Below are 17,540 nucleotides of genomic sequence, written 5' to 3' on the forward strand. Positions count from 1 at the left end.
CTTACAGCTGACCCATCAAAGACAACCAGTAAAAGTCAGAGGAAGTCAACCAAGCAAATCGTGGATAGAAGAGATGGGTAGGTGTGTTGGGTAAATAGAAGCGGTGTCATTATACCCAACATCAATCACACAGGCAATAACAGAGACGTGAATTTATACACAGCCATAGGAATAAACACTGGGGGCAGGAGCTGCCAGACTTTGGCAGGCGCTGATGCTGTCTCAGTGTTGGTGTGAGAATGGCTGCGATTTGAAATGGAAATGGTCCCTTTCTCTAGTGGGTGTTATTGGCGAACAGTCTTTCTCTTGATTGAATCGTAGCTGACTGCATTATGTTTCTGCATAACATTGCAAGAGGCTCTCAAAAACACACTCTTTTCTTTGTAAAGGTCACTGTTGAATATTGAAAATGCTAGCGTTTCCTATTTAGGCATCCATCGCTCTCTGGGTGTAATTTGTAGTTTATGATCCTTTTTGCTATGATCATCTAAACTTATGTTTTTTTTTTCATCTCTAGTCTTCCATATTATTTCGTATACTGTAATAATATTTAAAAAAAATGCAACCAACAAAGGTATTTGTTATATTCTCTCTGTTGCAGCTTCTGATGTGCAACACAGATTCTGCATTTTTTCTCTCCTCCAGCGCTTCAGCTATGCTCTCATAATGTAGCCCAGTTGAATTATTTTGCATTGAATCTTCTTTACTTTTTATGTTTTTAACTACAACTTTCCTTTCTGCTTCACCAGTGACCCATTTTTTCCCGCCTGTGATCATTAAAATTTCATTACCATGATAAGCGGCATTCCTCTAACTCTTGCTTGTCACCTGAGTATCTGCCTTGGGAAGCCTTGAATATAAGCGGATACAAATCCAACATGAATTGTTTTACGCGCTGTTTCAGTGTCGCACTAATAACTGTAATTCTTTTGCACAGTTCGTAAAAGTTAAGCCAAATTTCTGCCAAAATCCATTAAAGTTCAGTGTGCATCACAGCAGCAGCCGCCCCCGGCTCTCCCAGGAAAGGGCAATCCCAGAGGAGGGTCCATTTAACCCCTTAGGATTAGTGCTCATGCCTACTTTAGCAATGGTAAAAGGGAAAACGTCTCAGCACATTGAGTCAATAGGGACTCAGGCTTGCTCCGCTAGCTTCCCACACAAAAATGGACCAAGGGGGAAAAAAGTGAAGCTTTAGCTCTGACTTGAATAGGGCTAGATGTTTGCCCAGCCTGCTTTACCGTTTGCCCTTCCCGGCCTTCACAGTACATTACCAGACCAAAAATACGAGGCTGTAATCTCAACAATATATTCAAAGCAAGTATGTGGAGCTTGCCTTGAATATTTTGTCTGCATCAGTTAGTCCACTTAAAGTGGAAGGGAGATTATCACTTTTTTTTTTCACACCAGCAAAGCACGGATTGTAGAAAGGGATATGTTTTATTTGATTTAGCCTCAACATCCTGCCACCCTTGTCGTATTTCTTCATGGGTTTCTTTTCATCTCTGTCACTCTCTAAATCACGATTCACACTCTTTTTACATGTCTATATTTTATCAGACAGCATAGTTGTTCCTCTGTTAAGTATCTCTGTCTTGTCTTGCTTGGAGAGGCTGTGGGAGAGGAGAGGCATAGAGACAGTCCGGTGTTGTGTCAGAGGACGTGGCCCCTCTCACAAGGGTCCCTGGTAAAGTCTGTGTGTTGACTTTAGCTGTCCACTGACATTCCCTCGTGTTTGTCAGGCTTTCATCAGGGCGCTGTTCAAACAAACGCTGGCAACTGAAAACACATTCTCTCAGTAACTCGCAGAGAAGCGCACACACACACACACACACACACACACACACACACACACACACACACACACACACACACACACACACACACACACACTCACACACACAGACACACACACACTCACACACACAGACACACACTCACACACACTCACACACACACACACACACACACTCTCACACACACACACACTCACACACACACACAGACACACACTCACACACACTCACACACACACTCTCACACACACTCACACACACACACACACACACACACACACACACACACACACACACACACACACACACACACACACACACACGTATGGACAGACTTCAATTTGACTTCATAGCAACAGGTGACACCCCATATAGAGCCATAACTCTAGCAGCCATATTTAGTGTTTTTAGAACAGTTATCATAAAAAATATACCAGACATTTATATTTGAGTGTATTTACAGCTGTGCATAATGTGGAGATATCCGGCAATGACTAAAAAAATGTAGTTTGATGTTTCTTCTAATTTATTTGATTCTGTAGAGTAAAATGCAAGAAAACAAGTAAAGTCTTTATTTCCTTTCAAAAAGGAAACAAAAAGACACCTGTGCTTTTACATTTGGTCTCACTCTGCCTTGGACATTTTTTTCTGTCGGAGCTGACGGGTTGGAGCCGGCCAGCGGGAATGCATCTGCCAGTCAAGCAGGAGGAGCGTCTCCTCCCGGTTTAGATTGCCTGTCTGTGTGGACAGCTTTCCAGCCTGACAAATTTCGCGCCTGCATCAGGCGCGACTGAGGTGCTGTATGAGGAACAGAGGAATGTAGGGTGTTGGGTCGTTAGCAGTGGGGGTGTTGGGTTGGGAGTGACATCACAACTGCAGAAAGGGACAGTGGTAACATCCCAGTGCGGCTGCAACAGGGATAAGCGAGAGTTTTGGAAACCAGGTGCACCCCACACCTGCATGTGTTCCTTCCACCTTGCTTAATTAGAGTTCGGTGTCCTCCTAATGAATATTCTCGCTCTTGTCTGTTCTCCAGTTGCGTGTATGTAGTTGTGTGTGGGAGCCAATGGGATCAATTGGGAATTATCTTGCCCTCCCAGGAGGATGCCTCCTTTTTCTCCTGTCTGTTTATCCACAAGAGCATACTCATGTCAGTGTTAGCTGTAAAGACTCATTTCTGATCGGCCTGATCGATTGTTATGATTTCTTGTGTGTGAGTATTAGCGCATTTTTTCTTTTACGTTTATCTAAGAACACTGGTGCTGCCTGAAAGAAATATTGAGAATATTAGTAATTAGAGTCTGGACTAAGTGAGTTACAGTTGCATCAGGTGGCTTTTACTCTTGTTTGGCAAGCAGGAGGTTCTTATTCTCATGCAGTGTGGAGAGACCCAGTTCTTTTCTGTCACCAGATCTTTGAGTGGGATGGCAGGGAGCAGTCACATCATTCATGTCATCTGAAGCTGAGTGTGTCAGAAGTAATAGAGGAGTACTCAGTCCCCGTCTTACTGTAGCGTAACAGGTTTCTGTATGTTACACAGTCATCTGCTGGGTTATAATTGGGGCTAAGGCTGCTGAACCCCTGCCTGGTTCTTCTGAAGGCAGTGACACAGAATCCTCCATAGAGACTTGCTGTGTGATTTTTCTCAAAGTCTGACAGGCGTCTGAAGCTTCTCACGTATCCAGCCGTCAGTTTACCTGAGCCATTCTTCATGTCTGTTTTTGTCAGTGGGAGACTTGTGTATGACTGTGGGGATACAAGTGTCAAGCATCGGTTTACACCACATAAGGTCTGCTCGGTGCGCCGCTCACGATGGCAGTAAACTGCAACAAAAGGAAAGTTTTCTCACTGTTACTCCTCAGCGCAAATTCAGTCACAGCAACAGAAGGTTTTCTAAGTCAAAGAAGTTCTGTTGTTAGTTTCATGCAACAAGTTTGCCCCTGCACCCTCTGCGTGTGATTGCTGCTGCTTCCACCCACATCACATGGCCAGCTGACCTTGCGCCCCCCCCCCCCCCCCCCCATGTTTAACAAACTGTCTTCCTTTGTTTACGAAGCCATGTTTCCATGGCAATAGAGCTGAATCAACCCAAACGGCATGGGTTTGCAGCCTCAGTAGGCCAAGCTAGCCTAGCAAAAGTCCACAACAGTTTCACAATAACCCTGGAACACAGTATTAGTGTTCTTAGGATGAGACACAATGAAGAAACACAGTCTGATCTCTTATATTTTTGATTCCTGTCTGGACACCAGTATGATGATCAAAGTGAGTCATGTTTCTACAATTTAATCTAGTAAGCAACAGCTTAGAAATACATCTCCCTCTTTATTAGCGTGTGTTTCTTTGATTATTTAAATGGTCACACACTGATGCTAGAGCGCCACTGGCTCATCTATTTACAGAAGGCTATTTTTGTCATACTGGAAGACAAAGTGGTCCTAGTTTTTCCTGAGCTCCTACTACCTAATGAGCTGAGACCTGAGACCTGTCACGAGAGCTCTGTCGCTTTCAAGTATTCAATAGCTTGAAGCGGACAGTGGCCATGCACTCGTTACTGTGCATGCCTGCTAGGGAAGTCTGCAGAAGCAGATGTGTTAACGCACACAGAGTCAAAAAGCAAAATGTGCAGTCACCGCTGCCCTGATCCCTACACAGGCACAGAAAATACTCTATGAGCTTAAATCCCTTTTAAATCTGCAGGTGGTTGTAGTGTACAAAGCTACATTAGGTTTCATGCACAAACCTTTCCACTTTAACACTGCTCATGTATGAATTACAGCATGTACAAAGAGACATAACAGAGAAAAATCTTAAAGAGGGGAAAAGTACTGCCATACTATAAAAGTTGGCAGTTTGTTTTCTTTTTCCCTCTCTTTAACCAACTCACTAACGACAGATAGGATTTTATGTAAGGCTCTACATGTGGTGGCCATGAATATAAATTAGGTAATTAATGAATAAAGCCAAGGGCACATTTTTATATTATATAAATATTAAGAAAATGATATGATATGTATCGTGTTACTAAAAGGAAGCTGGCTCAGCTTATTTATCTTCAGAAAAATAAATAAAAGTAGACCCAGATACGTGAAATCACTGAACAATTGAACACTGGTCTACTGCTTTTTGCGTATATGTCCACACATGTTGCATGTTGTGTCTAAGATATACAATTCACCTGAATTTCTCTTAAACCGTACACCTTTGATTGCACTGCTTGTCATGGAAATTGCAGAAGAGAGTTTTTCTTATTAGCCCGTCAGTGTTGTTGCGCTCCCGCAGGTGTGCGTTTCGCTTTGCTGTGTCCACGGTGAGATTGGCTGTGTGGCTGCAATTACTTATTTAGCTTAAGTGTGGGGAAAACAAACAAAGCAGGAAAAGCTGGAATGATCAGACAGTGGCTTTTTCCCAGCCTCGTCTAATTCTAATCTGCACAGGTAATTCTTCTCAAACCCACCGAGTCCATACGAGCGATTGGATTTCAATGCATCTCTGATGAGATGTGGGGTTGGGGGAGGGGGTGGGGCTCTACCTTTGTACTCAGCTGGATTGGCGAGCAGATGCTCGGTCAAAGTGACAGGTGATAAGTGCTTTGGCAAGGTGTAAGTGAAATCTTTATGCATGTCTTGCTTGTATGTAGCTGTGCTGTCACTGTCCATCCTTCGTATGGTCGCTCTTATTTGCTGTGCCTCTCAGAGCATTTTCTTAGCTATAGAGCCACAGCTCTAACAGTCTGCTAAGCACCTGTGACCTTTTAGATGGAGTGTTCTGTTTATTTCAGTGACTAGCGCACAACCGTCTGCTTCGCAAGGTGGTGTGCAAAAAAGAAATGAGAAACTCCAACAAGTTCTGGTGTTTCATTAGCCTAGACCTTACTGGCCTCGTATGGTAATTTGTTGTTGAAATGGATTTTAATTTGTGCTTGCAGAGATAATTTCACTCAAAGCCTGCTGGATGCAGTTGTTGTAAGATGAAATGTGAAAAGTAAAGCACACTTGGACTCATAGATAAGTGGTGTCAAAGATAAATACTAGCAAAAATTTCACATTGAGGTCTCACCAACTGGAATGGCTGTCAGCATGCTGAGATTCCAACCCATGAGTGCTTTACTACATTACTGCAAGAGTGCTCAGAATTAATGGGTCGGATCGCACCCGGCTTTGAAATTAGCCTTCACTTTGAGTCAGACACTTGCAGTGGTTTGTGAGTGAGTGACAGATATGGTGAAAGCAATACCAGCAATTAATACCATTCATCTAATAATGTAGTAATCCAAAAGCTTTGTGTTTTAACTTTTTAATGCACTTAATAAGTCACTTACCAACAGGCTTAAGTTATGGGCGCAACTGCCTCTGTTTATTAGAAGAGGTAAGTATTATTGAACTAATAGATTAACAGTTATGAACTATAGAAATGTCTGTTTTTTACAAGGTGTCCACTGTAAAATAAGATAAATAAAACCGGAAAATGCTTTAAGGTTACAGCACAGTTGGGGCAATGAGCTACCAGAACTTTTTCTGTAATTTTACATATTTATTTCTTGGAATTTAAACCCAAATAGTCATGCTGAGAGATTTCTTTCATTTATCACAGCAGCATTTCTTTATCATGTGGAAAAACAGAGATGTACTGTCACGGTCCTGGGTCAGTGACCCAGTGTTTTGAGTTTCTTGTGTCTGAGTTTTTGTATTATGATCTTAGTTCTCTTTGTTGCCCCAGTTTATTCTTTAGTCTAGTGTCTTAGTTTGGCTTTCTTGTATTCTCTTTAGTTTTCTGAGTATTTAGTTAGCCGCCCTCTGTGTCTCCCTGTTATTGTTCTGTGTTTCTTAGTCGCTCTGTCTCCCCTAGTCAAGTCTGCGTCTATGTTACATTTCCTGTTTTACTTTGAAGGTCTGTGTCCTACGTGAATGTATTGAGTTTCGCTTCCCTTGGGTCTCGTTATGTCCGATTTCTCCCAGCTGTGCTCTCCTTCTGTGCCTCGTTCCTCTCGTTATTTCACAGTGTATTTAAGCCCTGTGTTTCTCTGTGTCAGTGTCGTGATTTCACTCATGCTGTGTGTGATTCTCCCTGTGTTTCCTGGTGAGCTTTATATTTAGTTTTTCCCAGTGTAGTTTTCTATAACTTGTGATCTGTTTTTCCAGCAATAAAGCTGTGCTTTTTGAGTTTATCCCCCGTGTCCCCGTGAGTTTGCGTTTGGGTCCAATTCCTGCCTGCCACACAGCCGAATCATGACATGTACTGTTGAAATTGCACTTCTTTTTCTTACTTTGAGATCTCAAGGATTGAATGTGCAGTTAAACTACATAAGAATGACAGAAAGGGGATTTTCGCTGATTTGACCCACTTAAGATCAAAGTGACTGTATGTGGCCCGTGATGTAAACTGAGTTTGACATCCCTGCTTCTACAGTGTGTTTCTGTTTGAGCGTTATGTGTGCAATAGGCTCTTATGGGACAGTGCGTGACAGTGAGCGCTTTCTCTGGAAAGTAAAACAAACAACCAAAAAGTTTCCTCATCATCTTTGACAGTTACTTAGTATCTGGATTTTCTCTGGTTGTGGGAATAGTGAAGGATTTTTAAATAACAACACTTTCAGAGGGTCCATTTTAGGTCAGCTTTGCTGCTATCACTCTGGGTTTGTCCCCTTTTTGAGGCATCTCCAGGCCCGATCATCCTTTCTCCCATAGCGCACTATGAAACACAATCGTTTTGGAGAATGCCCTAAATAGAAATAACAATGTACATGACTGCATTGTCTCTCACCCCGTCGTTTTTTTATTTGTCTAACTCTGAATTGCATTTTTGTCAGTCTGAATCCAGAAGACGTTCTTGTCCCTCTCTGAGCCAGTGAGCATTACTCATCGCCACATCCTGCAGAACACACAGAGACCCTGCTCTTAGCGACAGTGCAGGCGAGATCTTAAAGTTTAGAAGTGTGGTTACACTTCACTGGAGTCAATGCTGACAGTGCTCGTTGCCACATGTGCAATGAGTCTTTTTGCACATATGGCAGAAATCGCGTGTGCACCGCAGCTCTCTCCATCACTGTTGTGGATGTGACTGAATGAATGAGGAACGATGACACAAAGCCGTCACTTCAGCCAGCAGTGCTATGCATCCCATTGAAAAGAGAGGATTTGTCATGGCACCAGCAGGCTATGCAGTACATGCGGAGCAGCTTAAGGTGATTTGGCCCATATTTTTCCCATTGTTTATAGTAATGTGAATCCCCATTTAATTAGTCCAGGGAAGAATCTCTGGGAGCGCTCTCGACATATTGCACCCCCTCCCGTTGTCTCGAGGTCAGAGGGTAACTCTGAGATTTACTTAAAGTTCTGCGGCAGAGCATTTCATTTAGAGCAGCAGTCAAAGCTTCACAAAGTGTTCTCAGACACCTTCATTCACCGTGTGCATTTATCATCTGTCTAAATCAAGAGCAGGTTCTGCTTTTAGCCGAGAACAGCGCGCCAATCACATCATGCCAAAATCACTACAAAATGGGCAACTCGAGATGCAATCTTTACATATGAAATTGAAGGCAATCAGTAAATTGCTGCCTTAAGTGCAATAGCAATGCATCGGTAATGGGTGGCGAACATAACCAAAGAGCTTCAGATCAGGGAGGCTAAGCCTATTGTCTCTAAGAACAAAGCAGTGTTGGAGCAGGCATGGGTGACTATTCTAACTCCTTTTGCTTCGGGCCACAAAGTTGAATTTTCCCTGATGCAAAGGTCTAATCCCCCTTTTCTCAGTCTAGCTCTCGCTCAGTCAGCCATTAGGTCTTCTCTCACGCTTGCATCATTAGTTGAGGGTCAGTTGTATCCTGTCTTTAGCCCCCCTGTGAAGTCCCTGTTGCTCTTTTTAAGAATTGTCACAATTTCCAAAAGCATTAACTCTTTGGCTGTTGAACTGTAAAACTCTAATACCCGCATCTTAAGGAGTTTTTAATCCTCTTGAGCAAAGACCCTTAAAACATAGTGATAAAACAGCTCATGCATGAATCTACACAACTGCCAAATCTATTACTGTAGCAGCACTGTCGTTGAGAAATAATTTCAACTTTTATATTTGCAGCAAATACATTTCTTCTTATTTACTGACTCTTTTCTTCACGTTATGTTACAAAAAGGTCAAAACTATTAAGAAGCAACATAACAGTTAAATAGCCATAAAAACACAAGAAGGAACTGTCATTTTCTGTTGTGGCAAAACAAAAGGTTTTTTTTACAAGTCTTCATTCACACAGTTATTTGTGGGTTTTTTGCGGTTTATTTGCTTTTATTACAACAAAATTAGAACTGATGAAAAATTTCTGATTTTGTGTTTTGCACAGAATAAACATAATGTCTTGCTCTTGGCCGTTTCTGTGGTTATAATGTTCTTTGCAGCAGAAATACAGGAGCTCTCAAAGGACATTCATGCTAAATAGAAATTGGATTTAACAGCAACACATAGACCTTCTTTCAGGACGATTAGAGCTGCAGCCAGGCATGGTGTCCTTCTACATTTGCCTGTTTAGTGCTGGATTAAGCCAGTCGGAACCTGCGCGTTCACGTTCCCTTCCTCTAACTAAGTGTTTTTGAAATATCTCCTCTTCCTCTCGGGAGTTTGCAAAGCAATACTCCTAAAAGTTCAGGTGAGGGGATTCATCACATTTCCTAAACAAAAGTAGCCACTCATCTGCTAATGGCTGCTATTATCTCTCTGGCTCTTCGAGATTTGTTTTTCTTTTCTTTTGCATTATTTACTGAGTGTTTTTCTTTTAAAAATCCTTGTCACATTTGCAGCAGTTCAACAGTTTTCGAGATTTCACTCCCTCCTGTAGTTCTCATGAGGGCGAAGACTCACCATGCACTCGTAAAATTTCCAAATCTGATAAGAACTTAAACAGCAAGTGTGATGCTTTCTGCAGTGAGCTGAGCTGTAAATAGCCTGCCTCGTATTGGAGGTGGAACAAATGTCCTATTGTACTAATTTGCAATCTGGCCTAAAGCATTATTTATGTAATGCAATCATTTGGGAAACAAGAACATGGAGCTTGGGGGGGGGGGCATGACTGCAGAACTATTAGCCACACAAATAATTATATAGTAAATGTTATGTAGTCATGAGCTGATAATTATGAAATAAAATTGGCATATTTTGCAGTGCGCTTGAGATGTGGTAAGTGGATTCTCAGTAGAGAGGAAATTGGCCATTATAAAGCCTAATTAAGAAAAATGAAGGCTTTCTTTAATCATGAGAGGAATCAAAGTGATATCCGAGGTATTATCATAGCATAAGCAGGCTGAGCTGTTCTTGTTGTCCCTATAATTCCTGCCTGTCTACGCAGCACTGTCCATGTTGTCTTATCTTAAACTCTGTGCTCCCCTTCCAAACCAACCTTGATTAAAAATATATGTATTTTAAAAAAGGAGCCCTATGTAACCAGACAAGGGAAACAAAGAGAGAAAAAATAACTCTAATGTCAACCCACTTTGTCAAAATTCTGTCATGATTGTAGGAGGCAATTAATCTCACAGGAAATAATTGAGCTTGTCCTGCCAAAAATACTCCTGCACAACTTCTTGAAAGATGACACAGAGCAGGGGTAAACACGGACACTAGTGGCTTGTATAGTCAGTAATTAGGCACGGCATTGTTATTTCTCAAAAGTAGAGGCCAGCTCTCTATTATTATTTAAATTTAAACCAACTGAGTGACCTGGTGTTTTGATTTTGGTGTTCAGCAGTGACCATCTCATAAATATAAGAACAGTAAGCAAAAGAATCCCTATGTTAAGGGACCCTGTTTCTTTTTGCTTGGACGTAATGATGACATGACTAACTCTTCGTTTCCAAAAGCTAGAGTGCTGTAGGTGGCAGAGGGTCCTAACTTTGCACTAAAACCATCTTTTTAGGAGCTCTCTAACTGTAATTGTGACCTTATGCTGAGACCTTATGCAAGAACTGCTAGCACAAACTGTTTGTTTGTTGGGAAATGAATGCAACTGTTAGCCTATGCCCTGCTGTATACAAGAGAGTCATTATTAGGGGCTGGAAAACGCTTTTGCAGAAATGTGATCTTAATATGTTGCACATATAGCTTTGATTCTTGATTTTCTGCCAGATGTGTTGGGGTCACATTCTAAACATTTAAGCTTTAAACTTGGCTAGTGAGAGTATGTCCTTGGTTCAGTTGTTCTATAATTACCTTTGCTACTGAGTTGGTTTCAGCTAGATTTGATAGAAAGCTATTTTCTTCTTCTCTGCAATTACAGAAATGCATAATATGTGCACATTTTCATTATTATCAAATTCACAAGACCCTAAAAAATAAATTTCAGTTGCAGCATGTTTAGAAAGTTGTTGCCATAATTCTGATCCTAGAGATGCTAAGTAGTATTTTTACAATGACTCTTTTCTAGCAGACTAAATTTGATTTTTTTATTGCATAAGTGACATGGTGCTAGTGTTGGATTTGACCCCTGCCGCCTTGATACTTCGTGGCACAGATTCAAGCTGGAGACGTTCCTATGAGATTTTATTCCATAGTGCAGTGGTTTACACATTCACCTCACAGGCAAAGGATCCCCAGGTTGATCCCAGGAGGAGACACAAATCCCTTTGGGTTTGCATCAGGAAGGGTACGGCATATAAATCTGCCACATCAAACATGTGGAGCTACCCGCTATGGTAACCTGTTGTGAATTTTCCAATTTCATTGTACTACTGTACTATGTATGACTGTGCAATGACAATAAAGAGTTATCTTATCTTATCTTAATAAGGGAGAAGCCGATAGTAGCTTGACATGACAACAGCACACAGCTTCTGCAGATCTGTTGGATACACATTTATGATGGGACTCCAAAGGTGAATCTCCAAAGTCTAGTTTGAAATCTGATGACTGTGGAGGCCGTTTGAGTACAGTGAACTCACTGTGATGTTCAAGACACCAGTTTGAGATGATTTGAGCTTTGTGACATGGTTTATTATCCTGCTGAAAGCAGCCATCAAAAGATGGACACACTGTAGTCATAAAGAGATGGACGTGGTGAGCAACAATACCCAACTAGGGACAGATTTAGATTTGACATAATCGGTGTTCTCATTGTGACAGGAGTGACGAACATGCTCTGGCATACTTCCCAGTGAAAGTCCATGAACTATTGAATGATCTTTTTTTTTTCTACTGGACCTCTTGTTTGTTTCTTGGCAGCTGATATCAAGACTCATCAGACCAGACGGCATGTTTCCAATCTTCTATTGTCCGATGTTGATGAGCCTGTGTAAACTGTGGCTCCAGTTTCCTGTTCTTAGCTGACAGGAGTGACACGTGTGGTTCTCTGCTGCTGTAGCCCATCTGCTTAAAGGGTCACTTGTTGTGCATTCAGAGATGCTCTTCTACATACCTTGGTTGAAACGAGTGGTTATTTGGGTTACTGTTTCCTTCTTATCAGCTTAAAGCAGTCTGGCCATTCCCCTTTGACCTCTGGCAGCCATAATGCTTTCCTTTTTTTTGGACGAATCCTTGTAAACTCTTGAGATGTCTACATGGGAAAATCCCATTAGATTAGCAGTTCGTCAGACCACTCCTTCTGTGTAAGCAACTGTGTCACATTTAAAGTCACAGCTTGAACTTCAGCAGGTCATCTTGATGTCTCAGTTGAGTTTTGTATTGAGTTGCTGCCACTTTAATGTTTTATTAGTTAGACGTGAGGTTAAGTAACCTGTTAAACTGTGTGTAGCTACTGCGTTTTCTTTTGATTAAGTGTTTGTATGTAGAAGTCATGGATATGGACATCTGTAAATTACAGGCTTGAGTATACAATAAAGTTGATTACCAATACTTCTTCCTTAAGCTGGGATACCAGAAAGCTGCTGAGAATGCATACTGACCAGCTGCTCTGTGCTATTGTTTTCTGATGAGTCAGAGCATCTGTACAGAGTGATAAATCAGGTACACACATTTGATTATTGGCTTTATTCACTTTTTTTTAAAAAATACAGACACCTAAGAGGGGAGCTATGTTGCTATGTTGCTATGTTGCTGGCTGCATGCATACTTGAATGACTATTTTGAGTGTTTTCATAATGCACTTACATCTTTGCTAATGAAACGTGTGTAAACAAAACACACTTAGTCAATGTGTAGTTAGTGAGCTGATGAAGGACGGATTTCTTTTAAATTTGCTTGAAATAGATTCATTTCATTTAGAGAGCTGTTCCATCTATTCAGTTTGGAGATGATATGAAAACACTTAAGCCCAGAACCACTTGTAAAAGTGCAACTAATCCCTTGGAAGAGTGCAGGTTAGGGCACTCTGGGACAATACAACTGTTTTGGTTGCTTCTTTTTTGGTGCCACATGTAAAAATTAGGCTTTACACTATTATGGCTTTAAGACACACATATAGGCACAAGTGTAGAGGTTAGCAATCGGGAGTCTTTCGGCGAATGCAGACAGCACACTGCAAATTTCTAAAGCAGTAATACTTCTCGTTTCCCTTTTCTTGGCTTGAATACTCATTATGTGTTCTCAGTTGAGTTGAAACATGTGTTGGGACGCCAGGCATGAACTGTTGTTTCCACACTCCTTCAAAGTGTAGCTTGTGGGAGTGGTTGTGGAAAGCCGTTTTGGGGGAGGAAGGTGGGGAATTGGGAGTGTCTTGCAAGTGCAGATTGTAGGCAGTTTCTGTTCCCAAATAGAGAAATTTTGAAAAGTCAATAGCCTTTGCTGCTGGCAGACTTTTAATTTGGCGGTGATATTATCAGATACACAGTGTGCTAGGTTTTTTCTTTTCTTTTAAAAAAAAAAAAAAAAAAGTCTTTATCCTTTGAAAGCGTACTAGGAGTAACCCTTGAAGCTCTTTTCTGAGGGATTTCTGTGATATTTCAGGCCTGCTTATTGCACAAAATGATTGGGTTTTCATTAGAAGTTAGTGGGAAAACATTGAAACTGTTATTATGGTCGTCAAACCACGTCTTCATTGATATAGACGGAGGTGTTAGAATTCCTCATTAAGGGTAATGGGGAGGTAGTCAGTGTTTTTATGGAGGAAAGAGTTAAAATCATCTACACACAGTGCACATATGAAGCTTTAGATTGCAGCATAAGTGAAGATGTGAGGCAGCATTGCTAGATACTTGATTTGGAAAGGACCAGACTCAGATTTGACATAATCAGTGTTCTCGTTTTGACAGGAGTGATGAACATGCTCTGGCATACTTCCCATTGAAAGCCGCTGAACTATGGAATTATCTGATCAAATTTGCTGAAGTGAACATCCTGCCGCTGTCTTCCTAAACAAATAACTTTCATTTCATTTTTTTTTTCTGGACCTCCTGTTCCTCTTTCTTGGCAGCCCATTTCCTGGCTGCATGCACTGTTGTTTCCTGTTCCCCGAATCAGTGGAGTGTGGACTGACAATAGAGCGATCTGAGGGGATCTACAGGCTAGTTCGGAGAAATCAAACAAGGAGAATCAAATCATAGCCGAGTGCATTTTAATAACTTTGAGAATCAGACGCTCACGCACACTTAATTTGCGCTTTCTGTTTGGTCATTTCTGCACATATCAATTTGTGTAAAATTGCATACCGAGGTGACTTCGGGGTTTTTACAAACCCAGAGTTGTTTACCCGTGGAAATCAATTAATTATATACACCGCACTGTATGCTATTACTGAACAAAGCTCTGAAAAACACTGTAATCATCTAATTCAGTCAGCCTTCACTGTGATTTGAACAATGAAATGTTTCAAGCTAGACGTGTTTATTATTGCTCTTGAGCAGTACTTTGTTTTAATGTGCCAAGAACAGTGGCAGCTTCTTTTCTTTTTTTCTTTTTCACTTATTGATGTTTCCTGAGCCTTTCGCACCTCCCGCGGCTTTAGAGCTGAATGTCTTCAATTTCAGTATTCTTCTTAATATATCACATACATTTCAAGGGGGGAAACTTTTAACAGTGAGATCAATAAGATGTAACCTGTTAAATAGCCCAGTTGACCTTAAACCCTTTGGTAAACATTCGAAGGAGAGCGCCCCTAACTGCCTAAATAAAACAAGTGTCAGTAGCCTGTGTTAGTCGGGGACAGAGTGTTGCTACAATGCTCCAGATGGGCAGGGCTGTATGTGCAGTTAGCGGGCTCAGAGGCATGAGGCCTGCGTGGAGCCTAAACAGATGCTGCTCTTTAAATGAGACTTCTGACATTAACAGCGGTTAGTGCGCTCCTGTGAGGCCTCCCTTTACAGCTGTTCTGAGGCCATTTCGTCTTTTAATTGGGATGGGAGAGATCATAGATTACATTAGTCGAACAGAAGACTCTGTGGGCCAATGGGCTCCCACAGTGGGACCCCTCCCTTTTTTTTAACATCCTCTGGGCTGCTAGCTTCAACTTAGCCTCCTGCTTAATCACCCTCCCATATGGAGCACCGGCCCTCGCGGACCAACCTAACTATTATCGTGCGAGAGACAACTGTATGAGCAGGTTTTGCTGGGAGAGCCTATTATTTATGGCTCTTAGTTTTAAGTTTCTGTGTGTGTGTGCATGCTGGCAAGAGGAGAACATGTGTTTGTTTCAAAAAAACGTATTGGAATCAAATCTTTACCTCGCTCCATATTTGGGTTGCAAAATGTTAGCCCGAAAGAGAAAATACATAAATACATATCATTTTTCTCAAAGCTAGTATGCCGCCAGTCTAGACTGGTTGGCTGTAACCAATACCTGCTGTCTGGGAAGCAGTGACATATTATATATTTGCAGGAGACAATCCCTGTATTTATGTATGAGTTAAATATGCCCAGGAGACACCGCTGGAGATTACATATCTGCAACTGGAGTGCTAGAAAAGATTGACATACGACTGTTAACTCAATTCAAACTTGATTACCCCAAATTGAAAAATGAATGCTGCCTCTCTTTGAGGAAGAAGGGGGAGGAAAAGCAAAGAGAGGTATTGACAGAGAGGGTATCAGTGCTCCCCGAGCAGGCCACAGAGCTCAAAGATGATTCTTTTTATACATCAAAGCCTTCTGGGAAAGAGGTCAGCGTTTGTAACGATAATATAAAGTCTATGCACCGAGGTTGTAGATTGAATGTTTGCACACCCTGTTAGATGGATGAAAAAAAAAAAATAATGTCCAATAAATCTAGTGTGTCTTTCATGGTCCTGTTTCACATGTCACAGGAGAGAAGTATACGCACATGCTTTCCCTCCTAACGGACACGCTAACATGACAGGGAATGCCGGCCAGAGGGCAATGAATTTGGGCCGATCCATTTAATTTAAGCAGAAGGTGCGTGGAGAGGTTAATCCTGCACTACTAGCATAGCTCTTGAATTTCCACCTCTCATGTCTGTGGGCTGTTTTTACTTAAGTTACTACTCTCTCACAGAGCTTTGCGCGGCGAGGCTGAGGCAGCTAACCACAAAAACGTATTTACTACAGTACTAATGGGTTTCTATATATCAGCTTATCTCACAGTGTCTCTTCCATTTCTATGTGCAGCTTTAGCGTTGTTTTAGCAGCATCCACAGGATCCTGCCTCATCCTGCACCAGATCTCATTAAAGATGGAAGCGAAGATTAAACCACATCCTCTTTAGCACTCTGCGGCACTGGTCAGGAGGCATCCTCTTCTCTTGTGTTACTCATAAATAAGATTGAACAGGCAGTTCCTGCAGTGGCAAAAATAATGCTTATTTGCCACACCGGTGATGGGTTTATTTAATCAGACAAGCTGACAGATGCTCTGGACACTATTATCAGGACTTGGATGTAGCAGGGCCTGAAGTGTGCAGTGGGTATTTGCAGAAAGACTAGTATAAACCATAGTGTGATAAAAGCTTGTGGTGGGAGTCATGAAGAATGCATTTAAGAGCTTTTCTGGATGCATCATCATGCATCACCATTCTAAATCATTCTGGTCTGTACTGAATTATTTTCTCTTTTTGCGGCTGTCTGCCACCTCATATTTTTATGGATTATTTATATAAGATATCCTTGTTGATTAGTACAGTACGTGACTTGGCTTTGTGACACTGACTTGATTAGGGCTGTTAGATGGTGCTTCTCCAAATGTGACTGAAGCTGTGTTTCCTTTGTGCTTTGTATAGCGGAAAGAGAGATAAGCCAATTAAACGCTTTGGAGGTTTGAAACTGTAGCCCGGCTTCATAAATGATGAACGTGGCAAGAGCCAGCAGTAGCCCTTTACTGGTGGCTCCTCAGTAATTAGAACTTCCATTAATGATCACAAATTCCCTGTTCTTTGAAGTAGCTCCTTAATCCAGACAGTGTCACATTCTTTCAGTGTATTCAGGGAGAAAACTCAAAGACACTAATCTGATGCCAAATCTGAATTTAGCAGTGTAGCAGTTATTATGCTGTAAAGGGATGCCTCTGTCGATTAATTAACAAGACAGAAACTTGTCTTCTATAAAAAAAATTAGATCATTAAAATTTTGTGGTTTCACTTTGTGATCAAATTCTTCATGTGTGAAATCTGCGCACAATAATCTTTGGTTTGATCATCTGCTTGACTTTTCTTTTTCCACATTTTTAACTGATGGCAAATGGGAGGCAGATTAAAAGCCACTATTCTACACTCGTTTAGTCAGAGTCAGTCTACCTGTGAAGCTGCCGACTCCATTTAGGTCATTCATCCATCTCGCCCTCCGAACTGAACTGCATTTTGATCATGAATGCTTTAAACAATCCGTAGCTTCAGTTTTCTCTTTTCTCCTCAATGCACTCAAATTTGGAG

The 17,540-nt window shown here is 41.4% G+C and overlaps 1 protein-coding gene across 1 annotated transcript in view; it reads left to right on the forward strand.

The window, feature by feature from the left end:
* The window catches only part of macrod2 (mono-ADP ribosylhydrolase 2), a 401,770-nt gene that overhangs the window by 87,774 nt on the left and 296,456 nt on the right, over nt 1–17,540 (forward strand). The window lies entirely within an intron of this gene.

The sequence above is a fragment of the Astatotilapia calliptera genome, chromosome 13, assembly GCF_900246225.1.
Source record: "Astatotilapia calliptera chromosome 13, fAstCal1.2, whole genome shotgun sequence".
NCBI classification, from domain to species: domain Eukaryota; kingdom Metazoa; phylum Chordata; class Actinopteri; order Cichliformes; family Cichlidae; genus Astatotilapia; species Astatotilapia calliptera.